Genomic DNA, 18,108 nt, shown 5'->3' with positions numbered 1-18,108 from the left:
ATCAGACCAGGCAATGTTTTTCCAATCTTCTACTGTCCAATTTTGATGAGCTTGTGCAAATTGTAGCCTCAGTTTCCTGTTCTTAGCTGAAAGGAGTGGCACCCGGTGTGGTCTTCTGCTGCTGTAGCCCATCTGCCTCAAAGTTCGACGTACTGTGCGTTCAGAGATGCTCTTCTGCCTACCTTGGTTGTAACGGGTGGCGATTTGAGTCACTGTTGCCTTTCTATCAGCTCGAACCAGTCTGCCCATTCTCCTCTGACCTCTGGCATCAACAAGGCATTTCCGCCCACAGAACTGCCGCTCACTGGATGTTTTTTCTTTTTCGGACCATTCTCTGTAAACCCTAGAGATGGTTGTGCGTGAAAATCCCAGTAGATCAGCAGTTTCTGAAATACTCAGCCCTTCTGGCACCAACAACCATGCCACATTCAAAGGCACTCAAATCACCTTTCTTCCCGATACTGATGCTCGGTTTGAACTGCAGGAGATTGTCTTGACCATATCTACATGCCTAAATGCACTGAGTTGCCGCCATGTGATTGGATGATTAGAAATTAAGTCTTAACGAGCAGTTGGACAGGTGTACTTAATAAAACACAAAATTTGTGCTGAAAAACCCTAACTTGCCTTATACTCGAGTCTATTAAAAAAATTAACACTGTACTCACCTTTCCGATGCCCCCCCCCCTCGGTCCTCTTCTGATTCGGATTCTTCCGCTCTTTTTTGGCTCCTCGGGTCATTCCGCTGCTCCTACTGGGAGGCTGTGACCAATGCATTTACCACCTTCGGCTTATTTTTGAGTCAATAGGTTTTCACAGTTTTTTGTGTTAAAATTAGGTATCTCTGATTATACTCAGGTCGGCTTATACTTGAGTATATACAGTACATGACATCTTACACAGTTCCATACACTAAAGTATGAAAAATGTGTTAGGGAAAAAAAACTCTTTAGCAAAAACTATTAAAACATAGAATTTGGTATCTATGTGATCCTACTAATCCAAAGAATAAAGTGGAGTATCATGTAAAACATACAGTAAAAACTGTATAAAAAAGAGCCCACCGTTGAATAAGGGCTTAGGTACCAAGAAAGACTTATATAATAAAGACTGGTATAAAATAAGTTTTAAAAAAAACACAGTATATTAATTAACCCCTTAACGCCGAGGCCTTTTTTGTTTTTGCGTTTTAATTTTTCACTCCCCAACCTCGAAAATCTATAATTTCTTTATTTTTCCATGTAAAGAGCGGTTTGATGGCGTGTTTTCTGTGTAACAAAGTGCACTTCATAGTGACAGTATTTAATATTCTATGGCTTGTACTGGGAAGTGGGAAATAACTCCAAATGCAGTGAAATTGGTGAAAAAAACTAATTTGTGCCGTTTTCTTGTGGGCTTGGATTTTAGGGATTTTACTGTGCGCCCCAATAGACATATCTACTTTATTCTTTGGGTCGGTATGATCACAGGGATACCAAATTTCTATAGGTTTTATAGTGTTTTCATACTTTTACATTAACTTTAAAACCTCCAGAAATGTTTTTTTTAATGAAAAATCTGCAGTGTTTTTAGCCTCTGTGGCCCTGGCCTAATAATGTTTCCATGCACTATTTAAGATAAAAACATTTTATCTTATGATAATTTTAGGAAGTTATTGTTGGGAGTGTGTGCCTGTACAGCCGGAGTCTGTTAGGGGGTTGGTGCACTATTACACCTTCTAGCCCTGGGTCTCTACACGCACCTTTCAGTTGTGTTTTTATTTCATGACCTGTCATTGGGTGTTTGTCTTTTGAATACGGAATAAACTATTTTTTGTATCTTACTTGTCCTTTATTAACATCCATATGCTCTGTTGTTGATAATTGTGTATTGATGTGTGGACACCTTCATTTGTAGTGTTTTGTACTAGTAGTACAGCTGGAGTCTATCAGCACTAATTTACAGTATCAAATTGAGCAGCACATTAGCCCAAGAAGGGGCATAGCTTAAGCCTCAAATGTGCAAATGTTCAGCTTAGGGCTCTTGTTCAACTTCTCTTCTTTCCCAATTATACCTATTAGTAATTACTTACTTTTGCATTACTATCATCCAGGCTCATTTTAAGTGCCCTAAAAATGTTCCTATATGCAAGGAAATCTATATGTATACTGAAGAAAGCATAAATATAATGAAACTTTCAAATCATGGCAGCCTATGTATGTATGGAATTACTTTACAAAGGCAGCTTAGAAATGGCGGCACAGCTCTGTGTGATAGATACCTCTGAATTAGGGCAGATAGAAACAGGAAAAGGGAAGGTGGAGGTGTAAGCTTATACATCAGTGCATAGGGGCCCTGCATACGGATGTACAATTTGTGGCCAGATCACAGCCACCATAGAGGTTTATGGCACACGGTCACTATGTGGTAAGCATAGGGTCTCCACACACCGTGCAGAGTCAGACAGCTTTCCTTTCTACACCTGGCCGTGTGCTACTCTCAGGATCCGGTCTGTGTCCTAAGAGTTGTCACACATAATAACAATTTTACTTTACAACTGGACTCATCTGACGCAGGCTAAGTCTAACAGCTACCAGTCCAACCACTGCCAACATAATAGGTGGGTTTCAATAAGTAAATAAACTTACATTTTAGCACAGAATAACATATGATAACATATATTTTACATCTATGAAAGTTCAGCCTAAAATAAAAAGGAGCGTGCAATTTAAACTGCACACATAAATGTGTTGTTTTTACCCCCAGTGGCCATTTGTTATGTCCTGCCAACATAACTTGGATATTTAACAATAAAAACATAGCAGTCTGAGGAGTGTCTCAGCTGGAGAGACATTTTAGAAACCTCAAATCACAAACTTCAGGGAGGAATTTTACCGCCACAACAATAAACAGTAGTCATCTTTCCTTTATTCCACTCTGCCCCTAAGGTACGCTTTCATTTAGAAAGGATTTCTACCAAAGCTATTATATACTAGAAGAACCTTAATCGCAGCAGGAGTTAAATGATTACTTTTTCCTAATCTAAACCTAACATTCACAAATGGCTCATCCTTCACATCATAGCTCATTGAGCCTCTATTCCATCTCCTCCATTTTCTTTCTTCAGATGGTCATATCCTTTCCTCTATTAGTTACAATCCACTGTCCTTCACATCCTCCCTCTGATATCAGTGCCAGTATGTACCATAACTCCTCCATCACTCACATACTTCCCTTCCACATCTGCTGCTAAACTACTACCTTAATGGTTAACCCGGCTCCTACTGAATGTTTTCATGCAACTTTAATTTAATATGCCTTCATTTATACCTCATATATTTCTATTACAGGCAGTCCCCAGGTTACATACAAGATAGGGTCCATAGGTTTGTTCTTAAATTGAATTTGTATTTAAGTCGAAACTGTATATTTTATAATTGTAGATGCAGACAATTTTTTTGCCCCAGTGACAATTGGAGTTTAAAATTTTTTTGCTGTAATGGAACCAAGGATTATGAATAAATCTTCATTACATACACTTTTAAGCTGATTATTGCAATCTGAGACTATAGTAAAGCATCCAGAGAGCTTCACCAGAGGTCACAGTGGGCAGAGGGGTCCGTCTGTAACTATGGGTCATAGTTACAGTTTTTTCTCTTGGGGTGCTGCCGTTTTTTTTTTTCTATAAAGTGGATGATTCTTGTCTGGGGTCTGGGCTTTGCACCCAAGCCACATTTAGTTTTTATGCTATGCCCTAAACAATCAAAAAAGGAAAATATACTTCACTATCTGCCACCTATGATGTGTATTTTCATTAAAGTCAGCATGTCAAATATACATAGTTTTGGGATACACTGGGGCTTATTTACTAAGGGTCCACGGATCGCATTTCCACCGGACTGTTCATGGTTTTCGGGATTTGCGCTGCTGGGACAGGGATTTAGCAATGGATTGTGTCACATGCGATTGGATTTTGGCGTATCGGTGCCAGCTTTCATGCGAGAGAAATCAAGGGGCAAGCCATCAGACGATCCGACTGATTCTGAATGAGCTTGGGATTTAAGATTAAAATTGTGCCGCAACCAATGCACCTACATACACCGGGAAGAAGATGATGAACTCTGTTGAACCTGAGCGGGGAAGCAACACATGCAGGATATTGGGCGCACAATCTTAGTGAACCGCGGCACAATGCATTGTCGTCGGACAATGCTCTTTTGGGAACTCCGAGGGACCGGGTAAGTAAATAAACTCTAAGAAACACACTTCCAGCATTTTGACATAATAATCCATATTCTCTATTTTTACAAATAAATTCTCAAAGTCAGGATTTGTAAACTCATCATCAAAAATCTTAAAAATATCTTTTTGAAGAAAATGATAGAAAATAAATTATAAATAATAGCATTGTATATTATAGCATTATATATTATTTTACATACCTAACTACATTTATGTTATCAAAAGGTTATAAACAATTTCATGCCATGGTTACACCAATTTTAGGCCATGGTTGCACTATATCTCAAATCTTGAACACTACTTTAAAGGGAACCTGTCACAACATTTTTCACAAATACAGCTAGTTGCAGGTTCCCATAGAGCCCTATTAACTAACTGACATTTCTTTAAGCAAAAAATTATTTCCCCCAGATCCCCACAAAATCAACTTTAAAACTAAGCCTTGCATATACCCCCATCTAAATTGAGTCAGACGGGACATGGCCTTCTCGGGCTGAATCCAGCAGCTCCTCCCCATGTCTTCTCAGCATTCATCAAGTAATGTCATGTGGCCAGGGTGATATCACCTAAGGTCCTTTAGCCTTCTAACATTAGAAAACAGTGCCCCATGCATATTCCATCTACTGTAATTTCATGATATCAGATATATACATGGAGTATAGGTTGCTAATGTTAGGAGGCTGAAGGACCTTAGATGATGTCATCCTGGTTACATGACATTACCTGCTGAATGCTGAGAAGGCATGGGGAGGCCACGTCCCATCTGACTGGATCTATATGTGGCTATATGCAAGACAAGAGTATAAATTTGATTTATGGATATCTGAGGGAGCCAATTTTTACTAAAAGAAGGGTGTCCGTTAGTTAAAAGGGCTATTTGGGAACCTGTCACTAGCTGTATTTGTGAAAACTGTGGTGACAGATTCCCTTTAAAACAGTATACCTTCTTTTAGATGTTGACCAAAATGTTACAGCATATGGTTAAGGAAGTAGTCAGAGAAAGTCACTTGTCTTTAGTACCGTTGCTATGTATCAAACAGTCTCTCTGGGATACAGAGATATCTTTGTGGTACCTCCCACACAGGCATCACAAAGCATGCAGGGATGATACAAGAGATCATGCAGCTTTAAGCTAGACAATGACGAAATGTACAGGAACAAGAAAGATTGCAAATTATGTGCCATCTGGGTACTGAGACGGAGTCTTGCGGGTAAAATTGTGTAGCAAACAAGAAAAGGCTTTAAGCATCAGTGTTATTTCAGCATCAGTAAACAATATCACTCCACATTCTGATTTGCAGTGTAAAGGACAAATGAATATCTCAGTTACCAGGATGAAAGAATCTCAATATGTTTTCTATTTCAAGATATTCAGAAACAGGTGCAGCATGAGTCCTGCTGCTATTCCATCTCCTGCCTCTGAAAAAAAGTCCTGTGGCATTTCCGGCAGAAAATAAACCATTCCTTAAAAAATGAAAAAAGGAAATATTTATTTCTTTGGCTATTCACTCCACATGTTTTGCCAGATCTGAATCTTGCTTTGTCAGGGAGTTTAAAACAGCGAAAAAAGAGATCTAAATGCTGCCAAGGGCATGTAAACAGAATTTGATCTTGTGCGAGGATGCGGGGAGGGCACTTTTCTTCCTTAAATGTATTTTGGTCAAAGGCAATGTAATAGCAACCATAACTATTTAGCAAAGACTGAAGCATTCATATGACTGTTTACTGTCTGAAAATCCCTGATTATGCTCCCTAAGAAACTGTGCCCATTAGCATAACTTTGAAAGGCGAAAAAAAATATTTCTGACTACTGAACTGTTGCTATGGCAACGGAATCTGAGAATCTGCAATAAATATGATACTGTGTCAATAACGGCGGCTTTTATATGCAAATATATGAGTGACTTTCTTGGGCGGCTTTACTTATTAGGGTTTCCTGTGGGGTTCTAACTTAATTGCGCAGTAAATCATGAGCTATATGAGATGTTTGCACTGCTGCAGAAGTCGACTGAATGTGTACACTCATACAGCAGTCTAATAAGCATCAAGTGATGAGATCAGTTGCTGTTTGAAGCTCATTTTCAAAGAATTGTGCTGATCAATGGCAAATTCAAATGCAACAGATTAAGAAAAACACATAGAGGATAATTTATTAACAGTCCGAACACCGCACTTTCGCCGGGTTTCCCGAATATTTCCGATTTGCCCTGAATTGCCCCAGGTGTTTGGCGCATGCGATCAGATTGTGGCACATCGGCATCAGCATGCACGCGACAGAAATCGGGGGACGTGGCCGTCAGACAACCCAATGGATTCGGAAAAAATTAACACAACAAATTTTGTCGCAAGATCAAGCACTTACATGCACCAGGAAGAAGGTGAACTCCGGCGGACCTCGGCGCAGCAGCGACACCTGTAGGAACTTGGGCACACGATCTTAGTGAATCCCGGCAGACCCGAATCTTTGTCGGACAATGCACCGCGGGATCGCGATAGAACCGGGTAAGTAAATGTGCCCCATAGAATGTGTATCAGGCGCCGGGATATGGTGATGGGTGGGTCGGTCTGAGAGCAGCTTCCATACCCCTGTAAACAAACTGGGGCACGGAACACCAGGAGGGACTGCAGAAGTAAGTACATGTATATTTTTTTTAAGCAGCCCCCTGGCCACATCGCTGTCTCAGACAACCTCTTTACGTATTTAACATGAAAACATAAAAGGGCTTTTCTATTGATAACAATTTTATTATATTCTATATAGATAATCTATTATGTCACATTTTTATCCACATATTGTATAAAAGAAGCACCATATTATTGTCAGGATTTAGGGGTAGTGGACCCACTGTACCACCGCGGACGATGACATAAGCAGCTTGCTGCGGCGTGGTACCACCAGGTCGCTCCACAGGCTCGACTTTGACTGCGATGAAGGCCAAGGCGATGTACAGAGTTGTGAGGCAGAGAGGGTCAGGAACGGAATCTAGGTCACAACCGGAAATCACTAAAAATGCAGAGGACATAGGGAGCAAGCTTTCTCTAAGGCACAAGACACGAAGATCCGGCAGGGCTAATAGGAATAGGCTGGCTATTTAACAGGTCAGCGGCTGGCGAGCGCCAATTAGAAGGCGGGGATGCGCGTGCTGAGCCGCTGGAGACGCCGCTGAAGCATGGAGGGGTAAGTGACACTGCAGCAGGCACAGAGGGGCACACAGAGGCACACAGGTGCGCCTACTACCCGAAAAAAGGGGTCGCAGTGGCACCCTTGACAATTATCCATACAGAGATATAATTAGCTCTGTTTTTACATAGCTAATATATTGGTCACCATCTTCATTACTTTTACAATTACACGTTTCTAATTTAATGTGTCACTATTGTTTGTAGAATAAGCCCTTATCAGGTGTGAATTAAGACTGCCATTGGTCCAGGGTTGTATGAAATTTGTGAGAGCCCACCAGTCTAATTTTTAAGTGGTTGGACATTTACTGCCTACACAGGCTCCTTGGCAAAGGAGAGTCCTTTCCATTAAGGGCAGTATGAAACGTGGTGGGTGGTTTGGATAGCTATGGGCCCCCTAGAAGCTTTGGGTCCTGGGCTGCCGCCCAAACCACCATATTGTGGTGGCTCTTGTATGTAAGAATATATTCTTTATTATTATATGACTTCCTGCATGTTTCAGGATAGGATGAACAATGATACTATGAAACCAAAACTGAAATAGTAGAAGTAGCAGCAGCATCTCTGTGCATCTGCTTCCCTCTCTTGCCCCTTCTCGCTCACATTAGCAGCTCAACCATACTCTCAAAATAGGAAGTCATCCTAAGTATATACAACATAGAAACAAGAATATAAAACCTGGTGTGAAAATACAGATTGAAAGTTTACAAGTGAGGAGGACCCATCAAAGCAACAGTGGTGAAACACAGCCCCAATTGAGTGATGTATGTTATTCTTGACTGGCATAATGATATGATTTCAGATAGGATATTTAAATTTGGCTGTCTTGTAGGTCTATGGGTTGTTTCAAAGTCACTGAAATTCATATATTTATTTAAAATTTTGCTCCTTTTGCTAATTTTTTAAATCTTTTTATACTTGTATGGCATCTTACAAACCTCAAATTTTAGGCCCTTTTTGTGCCAATATTTCTGCCTTTCCTCATACTATTAAAAGCTAGCTTAGACTAATTCAGCCATTGCCATCTGTCACTTTATGGCATTTCCAATGTTCCAGCAAAAGATCTAGCTCTTATCTGGAAAAGGTCTCTTTCTCTTTAGTGATAATGCCCACATATGTAATGCAATCTATTAAAAATATATTGAGAGCTCATAGAAATTACGATGTAATCACTAGCAGATGTTTAACAATTCAGTAATACACATATCTTATAGGAAGACAAGCTATTTCCAACAATCATCCATTACAGCAGTGCCCATAAATATATAAGACTGCCAGATATGAGACTGCCAGACATTAGCTGTCTGATCTCACATGGCTGACCCAATTACCTTCAATGCACAAGCAACAAGGGCAGGACAGGCAAAGAGGGCATATGGGGGCTTTGAGCAATCCAGTAAAAGCAGGGCTAATGCTTCAGTGCTTATGAGTGATGTGCTATTACAAGACACAATAACAGAAGGATTTAATTCTTTTTTTAAAACTCAGTCTGACATAGACAGAATAGATGAATGCATCCGACACATTAGTCTGCGGACCTTATTTCTGCACTTAACATAAACCTAATAGATGTGGAATGAATCAGCCTAGGTCATGTTTTTATGCCACAATTCTGCCTGTTATAATCACTGAAGGAATAATATTGCTCTCAACTGATAATGGCTGCTTTTACAAATTTATATTATTCTTATACTACAAATCTATGTTACGGTTATGGTAAAAAAATATCTTTTACAACTGCCAGTATAGTTATAAATCCCTATGTATGACTTTTAACAGTGATTGAGGTTAATTTTTATTTAATACTTAGGCTACAGCTGTACAAAGTCTTACTATTAAGTAGCCTTATACTGTACAAAACCTATACACGCGGTCCCCTACTTAAGAACACCCGACTTACAGACTACCCCTAGTTACAAACGGACCTCTGGATGTTGGTAATGCACTATACTTTAGCCCTAGGTTGCAATAAACAGCTATAATAGTTACCAAATTTGTCTGCAATTAAGCTTTATTGTTAATACTGGTTCTTATGACAATCCAACATTTTTAAAATCCAATAGTCATAGGGACCAAAAAAATTTTCACTGGTTTTATAATTATAATGTATACAGTTCCGACTTACATACAAATTCAACTTAAGAGCAAATCCTGTACATAACCCGGGGACTGCCTGTACATGTAACTGTAGCCTTATATAACACTCATATGTGCATCACGGAATACCTGACAGCAAAAAAAGTTTCACCCGACTTTTATCTCTTCTGGTCCCAGATATAATAATTGTAATAATCTTTATTTTAATAGCTGCATCATGATTCCATAGCACTATCAATTATGGGGTGAATATACAAATAAAATAAGACATTACAGAGTAATAACAGTCATATGGAACAATAGGAGTGAGGTCCCTGCTACCAAGAGCTTACAGTCTATGAGGATAAGGGGTGACACAAGAGGTAGAAGAGCTTGTATAATTCCGTTCCTTATAAGGGAACAGAATATAATTATATAATAAAGATGCGCTGCTTGAACCAGTCATCAGTTGCCATCTTATATACAGTTCCTTGCGAAAGTATTCGGCCCCCTTGAAATTTTCTACCTTTTGCCACATTTCAGGTGTCAAAGATAAATATATAAAATTGTAATTTTTTGATGAAGAATCAATAACAAGTGGGACACAATTATGAAGGGGAGCAAAATGTATTGGATATTTTACATTTTTGTTAAAAAAAATGAGGTGTGCAATATTATTCGGCCCCTTTACTTTCAGTGAAGCAAAGAGTAGTAGTCAGAGACTACTAGAAACGTTCTACGCTATCACTGAATAAAATCCTGCAGGGCAAGCAAGGTCCCAAAGATCATGTCAGCACAAGTCCACCTGGATGATCCAGAGGAGGTGTGGGAGAAGGTCAGATGAGACCAATATATAACTATGGAGGAAAATAAAGAAAGAGTCCAAACCCCAAGATAAAGTAAAGGGGTGGAAATATTAAACTTTGTGGGTGCTGTTCTGCAAAGGGGACAGAAAGACTGCATCATATTGAAGGGAGGATGGATGATGCCCCAGATCACAAGATTGTGGCCAACAACATCTTTACCTAGAAGAACATTAAATATGGGTCCTGCTTCTGTCTTCCAGCATGAAAATGATGTAAAATATACAACAACTAAGGAGTGGCTCCATAAGAAGCATTTCAAGGTTATGAAGTTGCCTACCCAGTCTCCAGACCTGAACCCAATTGAAAATATTTGGGGGGAGCTGAAACTCAATGTTGCCCAGCAACAGTCCCCAAACCTGAAAGACCTGAAGAAGATCTGTATGGATAAGTGGGCCAAAATCTTTATTAAGTTATCTTAATAAACTTGCTTTTGGCATCTTTTCAGTTATTACCATTAATTTCAGAAGTTAACTACTTAAAACTCTAAATGTTCTTTATCTACTGATTAAATTGGTGAATAGCTATATGTTTCCAAAGATTTTGCCAGTATTATTTTCTTCCATGTATCTATGCAATACAAATAAAAGTTGCTTTTCTGTACCTTAAAGAAGGTCACAATCTATAGCATTAATGACATTTCAGATAGAATTATAATGAAGCATGTGTTTTATCGTATAACATGTAATGGCAATATATTTTTAAAACATTTTAAAGGCAATTTACAATGCAAACTAATATGTAAGGGTTCTAGATAATTTTTAACCCTTTCTTAGCATACCCACAGTACTGGACTAATTAGAATTTTTACTTATTTAATATTTATATCAGTTCTATCCTGTGGATAGGGTCTAACTTGTGTTTGTGGGAAAACCCCTTTAAACTAGTACAATTGAATTACATGCATATCCCACAAAAAAAGCATCTGCGTGTATAGTCCAGAGTATTCACCTTAGGGTTTAATTATGTCTAATTTTCCAAGATATAGTAATTTACAGCCTCCACATTTTAATTCAGAATATAAAAGGCCCAAGAGATTTCACTGAATCTAGTAATCAATATTAAAGTAATATTTACAAAGAAGTTTACTATAAATGGCATTAACAGTTTTAAAAATTTAAGAAGAAACGCAACCTCTAAAAAAATTTTCTACACTGCTGAGGTTCCTGAAGTTGCTTGTAAGTAAATGACCCCATCCCTCCACAAACCAAACAGAGTACCTTTTAGATCTCTTTTCACATGTTCCACTGATACCTCTAGCCATGGAATTAGACCCATAATTCTTCTAAAAATACTTTTACTGATGTCCTCAATTCCAGTCATGCAGGTTAGGAGATACTGTAGACAGTGGCCTTGTGTGTCTCAGCTGTGCTACATTATTAACCATTTCCTGAGAAAGATAAAGGTTAAGATTGACACTGGATGTGTTAAAATAAATCAACCTTTACACCTCTCTCAGAAATTCTCTTTATTAAGAAAAGGTAAGAAATGTGGAGAAGCTGCAACACATATTGATTGATGGACGCAATAGGCAATTTTACCTAAGCTTCTCCTATGTTGTACACTGATAATAAATATTAAACAAGTACATGAACAGTGCAAAACAACAGAACTAGTAACTCCTAGCAGCAGAATAATCCAACACACTATGATTAATGGACAAGATTTTGGTAAAGTCAGAATCGGTGATCTATGCAGCAGATATTCTTAACTTACTGTACATGCAGTTGAGATGTTCAGCTTTGCAATCTATAGATACTTAGCTTAATCTCAATGCCAATGGGTAGGAATCCCACTTGACTGCTCTATGGTGCAGTCTTATCTAAGCTAACTATCTATAGATTAGTATCTTATATTATTTTGGTACAGTTTTTACATCTCTTAGAGCTTATTGCTTTATTTTGTGCACTTTCTGTAGCTGCTACCACTTCTTTTTCAATTTCGTATTTGCAAATAAATACAATCTGGTTATCATCTATATTGAGGGAGATGGTGCTCTGTCCCTTCTGATACTTCTGTATCCAAAACTCTGGCAGTGGCCCAAGCTATGCCTCGTACGTAGCATTTCTTAATAGAACCATTGACCTTTACCTTGAATTTCAAAGATCAGTTTGGTCTGGTTTGTCAGGCTTGGCACCGAGATACTCAGATTTTAATTATTTTATTATGTATTTTGCTGAATCATATGTGTTCATGAAAAAAGATGCTTGTTCTTTAAAAGATATCATTGGCTCCCTTGACATCATCGGGGAGCGATGATCTGTCGCCATGACAGCCTCTGGTTTATGTAGTTGAACAGCATCAATAACAATAAGCCATACATTGTAATAGATGATGTGTAAAATCCTTATATACTGCTATTCTGTAGTATGGCAGTATATGGTAAGATCAATCAAAAGTAGTACAAATTAATAATAAATTAATTTAAAAAAAACCTAAAAGTTCAAATCCCCACTTTCCCTAGAACTGATATAAAAATAAATAAACAGTAAAAATCGTAAACATGATAAATATTGCTGCATCCCAAAATGTCCGATCTATCAAAATATCGTAACTGGTATTCACCATGTTGCAGCATATTAAAAATGTAATAAAAAGTAAGCAAAAGGACGTACAGTCCCCAAAATGATAGCAAAGAAAACATCAGCTCATCCTGCAAAAAATGTCATATAGCTCTGTACATCGAAGTATGAAAAATTTATTAGCTCCAGAAGATGGCGAAACAAAGACTTTTTTTCAGAAGGTTTTAATTTTTTTATTGTATTCAAACACAATAACACTTTTATAAATTTAGTATTCCTGTGTCATTTGGGGCACACAGTTAAATCTGTAAAAACGAAGCCCACAAAAAAATGGTGCAATTGCGTTTTTTCACCAATTTCATTACATTTGGAATTTTTTTTACCACTTCCCAGTACGTGGCATGGAATATCAAATACCATACTATGAAGTGCAATTTATTATGTACAAAACAAGCTCTTATACAGCTCTTTACATGGAATTTTTTTTTGAATGAGGAGTGAAAAATGAAAATGTAAAATCAAATAGGGCCTAGGCTTTAAAATGCTGATTAAGCAACTTGCCTAATTCTATACAAGAAGAAAAGAGGTTTATTTGATGTCTCTGATATCTACAGATCAGCTGCAGATTTTTTCCATATTTTGCTGGGTGTGAAACTCTAAAACCCTCTCTTATCTGATCAATGAGGACTCTATAAGAGGGTGAAGTGAAGAATATGTTACTTTTTCTATATATTTTTGATTATTGCAGATAATAGAGCATTTTTTTTAATCCACACCAATTTATTCAGGAACAGAATTTATAGTAGTAATGATCATATACAGCATTATATCTCAGAATGTCTATCAGTCCTTGTACAAGTTAATGTCTGCATGTGTTCTTGTCTCTGTGAGAGTGTTATTTTTTTTCAAACTTTATTAACATCATGACAATACCCTTAGAGGTAGCTCATACATATAATATACAGTGAAGTAGTTGTTGCATTAACTACAGTAACAGGTACTATTCCAACAAGAACTAAGTTGAAGTATGAGGACAACTGGATTTATTTGCCTAAAATTTTAATTCCAAATACCCCTTTACCTATAATTATTTCCAAGCGTATGCAGAGACTGGCGCAAAATAAACCATCAGCCATAAAATATAGTAAAACTAGCTGAAAAAGTCACTTCATTTTATGTTAAGTGAATGCTGATTCAAGTACCTGTCTATGACCAGAGAACTTGTCACTAAAAGCAAAGTTAAATAGTTTATAATTGAGGGTCATTCTAGGCGGGATATGGAAGGACAGAAAAATACTTTTGCAGCCGTAAGCGTTTCAACCATTTAATTTCATCTATGAACCATAACGAATAAGAAATGCAGAATGGGGTGACCATAATTGTCTTTTATTAATGTATCCTTATCGTTACTCTTAAGTGATAGGGAATATATTAACAGGGGAGGTCCCTTCTCTATAAATCTTTTTCCCTGCACCTCAATCTGCTATTAACTGTGACCAACTACTAGACCTTATAAGAGCACAATAAGACTGTCCATAATACTGAATCTGGAGGGTATTAAAAGAAGTGTATATGCAACGGGCAATAAACATTTTAAACTTGTTGCTCTTTTAATGGGAGCAATTTTGTCAATTTATGCTGTATAACCAAATCTTTATGTGCATTGTTTGTAACAGGAGTTCCAGGACTATAGCTGAAGCACAGGAGGACTATTTTCACATAGTTGTACTCTTAGCTCCTTACATTGAACTGCTCCACTTACAATTTCTCTCCTCTAAAAGCACAACAGTTTGAGAAGATTCCCTCAGTCCAAGTCCAGCTACAATCCTGAAATATAAATATATTTTAATATCTGCAATCAAATGTATGATTAAAAAGCTCTTCAGCACTGCTACCTAGCACTGTCAGCAGTTTTCCATAATTAAATGTTTGTTGCCAATTATGAATCATGTTGTATATGGGTGTATACTTTAATATCAATAATGAAACATTTATTTGTGATATCCACCTTATTTTCTTACATTACTTCTGATTTTTGAAGGATAAATAATCCTGACTTAGTAACCTCCACAAATATGCATAAAATATGCATGTACTAAATCAACTATAGTATATTAACTATATAAGATTGACCCAAACATGCTATTTACTGGAGAAAATATTTTGTGTGTAGTACAATATTTCTGTTGTTTTTTTTATATAACATCTCCTGAGCTTTCATTGATAGTCTACTTTCAATAGTTTATTGAGGTGAGAATTATGCACTGTATAGTGTGTGATGGCAAATTACTATGCACATAAAAACTGAGCTTACTTACTGTTCCCTGCTTACTTTGAGGACTTCCTGGCAGGGAACAATCCACATTTTTGGGCATGCAACGCATTTAAACAAAAACATGTATCCAAAAACATCCCATTTAACATTTAAAGGTAGAAAACTAAAACACAAATAATAGAATCCCCCCCCTAAAAAAATAGTCAAGGATTCTGAATTCCTCCTAATTAAAAGGTCTTAGAAACTTGTGCTGTGAATATTACAATATTACGCCCCGGAAGAAGCCTTGTCGGCGAAACCCAGGGTCGGGCAGTCATGTGAGGCTGGTGTCCTTTCTATAGATATGCGGATTTTTACTAAACGTTTGTGAGTAGTATTTAATTTTATTAAAACATTTTATGAAGACATTCTACACGATTGGAGTGCGTGTTTCTTCTAGTGGTCCGCTGTGGTGAACGGTGGTAACAATGGGAGGAACGAAAACTGCATCCACGTGGGTCTTAACTGTGGGCTACTGTTATCTGGAGAATCTGTGGATTTGTGCTGTGAGCAGAACGGAGGACAAACGAGAACAATTATTGTGAAGGTCTGGAGCTCCGGTCAGATAAGAAATCTATATATTTTTATTTCTATCCCTTTATATTTTAACATTGGGACTTCTGGATCAGTCCTGGACCGTTGTTTTAGCTCCGAGAGGGTTAAAGTTAAGAGTGCAGCATTACACCCAAAGAATATTAAACAGTCACATACTCATAAACTGTGGTGCCTTTCTAGACAATTTGAGCCAAATCAACTGCCACGACTAAATTATCAATTTTCAATTGTTAGGAAATTATTTTACAGTCAATCTACAACTTTAAAACCCAAACAAGATACAGAAAGCTTTGGCCTAGTGACCAATAATACATTAATAATACAGTGACCAATTAAATATTTTGCATGGTTAACCATTCACTGAATAACCTATAATACTTGTTTTCAGTATCATATACCTAAATGGCACTTACAATTGGAACTACTCTCCTGCAGCGCCTTGCATGTATAACATGGAGCAGGGGAGCTGGTTCAACAAACTCCCATATAAATGACTGCAGTGTGTAATGTATTTCCTTTCATTATATTGTTAATGGATGCAACATCATTTATACATATCTCTTATGTGCACAATGTAACCAAACAAAGCATGGAGACTTTTACCGTGAAAGTTGTCTTGACTCCTCAGTTGTCTTCAGTGACCACCAAAGTGAACCTGAAGTATAAGAAAACATATCATGCTTAATTGACGGTATAAGCATTTTCCCTACAGAACAGAAATAAAAATGTTTGCATTTATTTTTTATGAAGTTCATTTTACTATAGTGTAAACATATTTGACTATGGCTAACCAAACAGGCAGACCTCATGCAATAAGGTGATAAGACATCTGAAAACATTTAATATTAGCAGCTGACACACATATGACCAGAAGTTCTACTATTGCATGAGCATGTAGTGAAAAAAATCTATAATCCATAGATACCCCAGTCTGACCCTTGGGGAACATTAAGACAATATCTGTTTTTTTTATATATGTAGTTTACATATTTTAAATCAGATGAAAAATATTATATTTGTATAACCAGACCAAAAATAGTATATTTGATAACTATTTTTACCAACTTGAATTTTTTGAAAAGTTCTACATTGTTACTATTATCAATAGGAGATAAATCTGTAAAATAAATTTCAGAGCAGAATGGAAAATCCTTAAAAAAGAACTAGAGGATAACCACAAAGAACTGCTATGGACTTGACAACCACTAGGTTCATCTGTTCACCAAATAGGAAAAAAAAATAACATGATTTATGTTCATGGAAGACAACCACCAATGAAGCCATTTCTATAGGAAAACCCCTATTGTAACTTGACTCATGTCTGCCCATGACCACCGGGATGTGTTAAAATGCTTTTCAGGTCAGGAAAAAAATACAAAGCAACCCAAAACTTAATTTGAGCTAGTAAGCATGGTGAATTAAGCATCATGATGCGGGACTGCTTTGGTGCCTCGGGGGCATGGATGCTTTCAATGACTGAAGAAACTATACATCAAAGATATCTCAAAACATTTTACAGGAAAAGTAAGGGCAGGACTCTGTGACCTTACACTAAAATTCGGTTGGTGCATGAGACAAGACCACAACAACAAAAAAGCACATAATTATACCAACTAAGGAATTAGAAATATAAGAACATTACGTGTTAAAAAGATATTTCTTTTTTGAAATATTTAGATCAAAGTTATAAATTAGTACAAAAATGTAAAAGCATTTTTTTTTAAATGTGTTTGTTTTTTGTTAGGCTTTTTCTAGAAAAATGATCAAAAGTGTTTGCCCAAAATGGTAGCAATGAAAATATAATCTTGTCCTGAACAAAATAACACCTTTCATAACTCCATACGCTGTAGTATGAAAAAAGTTAATACTGTCAGAATATGGTGAAACAAATATATATTTTTAGTACAAATGGTTTTAATTTTTTTAAATCTATTAAAGCATAACAAAACCTATATAAAGTTGGAATCCCCCTGATCGTAATGACAAAGAATAAAGTAGAGGTGTAATTTGGAGCAGACAGTGAAAGCTGTAAAAGAAAGCCCACAAGAAAATGGTGCAAATGTGTTTTCAAATTCATTTGGAATTTTTTTCAACTAGGAAGTACAGTTTGAAAACAAGTACTCTGTTCATGGAAAATGAAAAAAAGTTAGGGATTTTTAAAGGAGGGGAGAAAAAAATGGAACTGTAAAAATTAAAAAAGGGCATCAGTGGAAGGGGTTAAAGGCCTTTCAGGCCTGGTCATCAATGTGGTTAATGAAATAAAATAATGACCCTTAGTGTCAGAGAAAACCTTACAATCTGCAGTTGTAACTCCAAAAAGTAATACACCCTTGAATATTTCTGTTCATTTTACGTATGTCCCTGTGAAACAAGCAAA

At 37.0% G+C, this 18,108-nt stretch overlaps 1 protein-coding gene across 6 annotated transcripts in view; it reads right to left on the bottom strand.

Moving 5' to 3' along the window:
• ARVCF (ARVCF delta catenin family member) overlaps positions 1-18,108 on the bottom strand; it is a 463,598-nt gene that overhangs the window by 319,462 nt on the left and 126,028 nt on the right. For all 6 annotated transcript variants that reach the window (XM_072144471.1, XM_072144475.1, XM_072144474.1 and 3 more), the window contains exon 2: positions 16,335-16,386. The gene's annotated coding sequence lies outside the window, so the exon portion shown is untranslated. The remainder of the gene's footprint in view (positions 1-16,334; positions 16,387-18,108) is intronic.

Source organism: Engystomops pustulosus, chromosome 1 (genome assembly GCF_040894005.1).
Source record: "Engystomops pustulosus chromosome 1, aEngPut4.maternal, whole genome shotgun sequence".
Taxonomy (NCBI): domain Eukaryota; kingdom Metazoa; phylum Chordata; class Amphibia; order Anura; family Leptodactylidae; genus Engystomops; species Engystomops pustulosus.
Note: the sequence above shows the minus strand (reverse complement) of the source record. Positions and strands in the feature narration are given on the sequence as shown.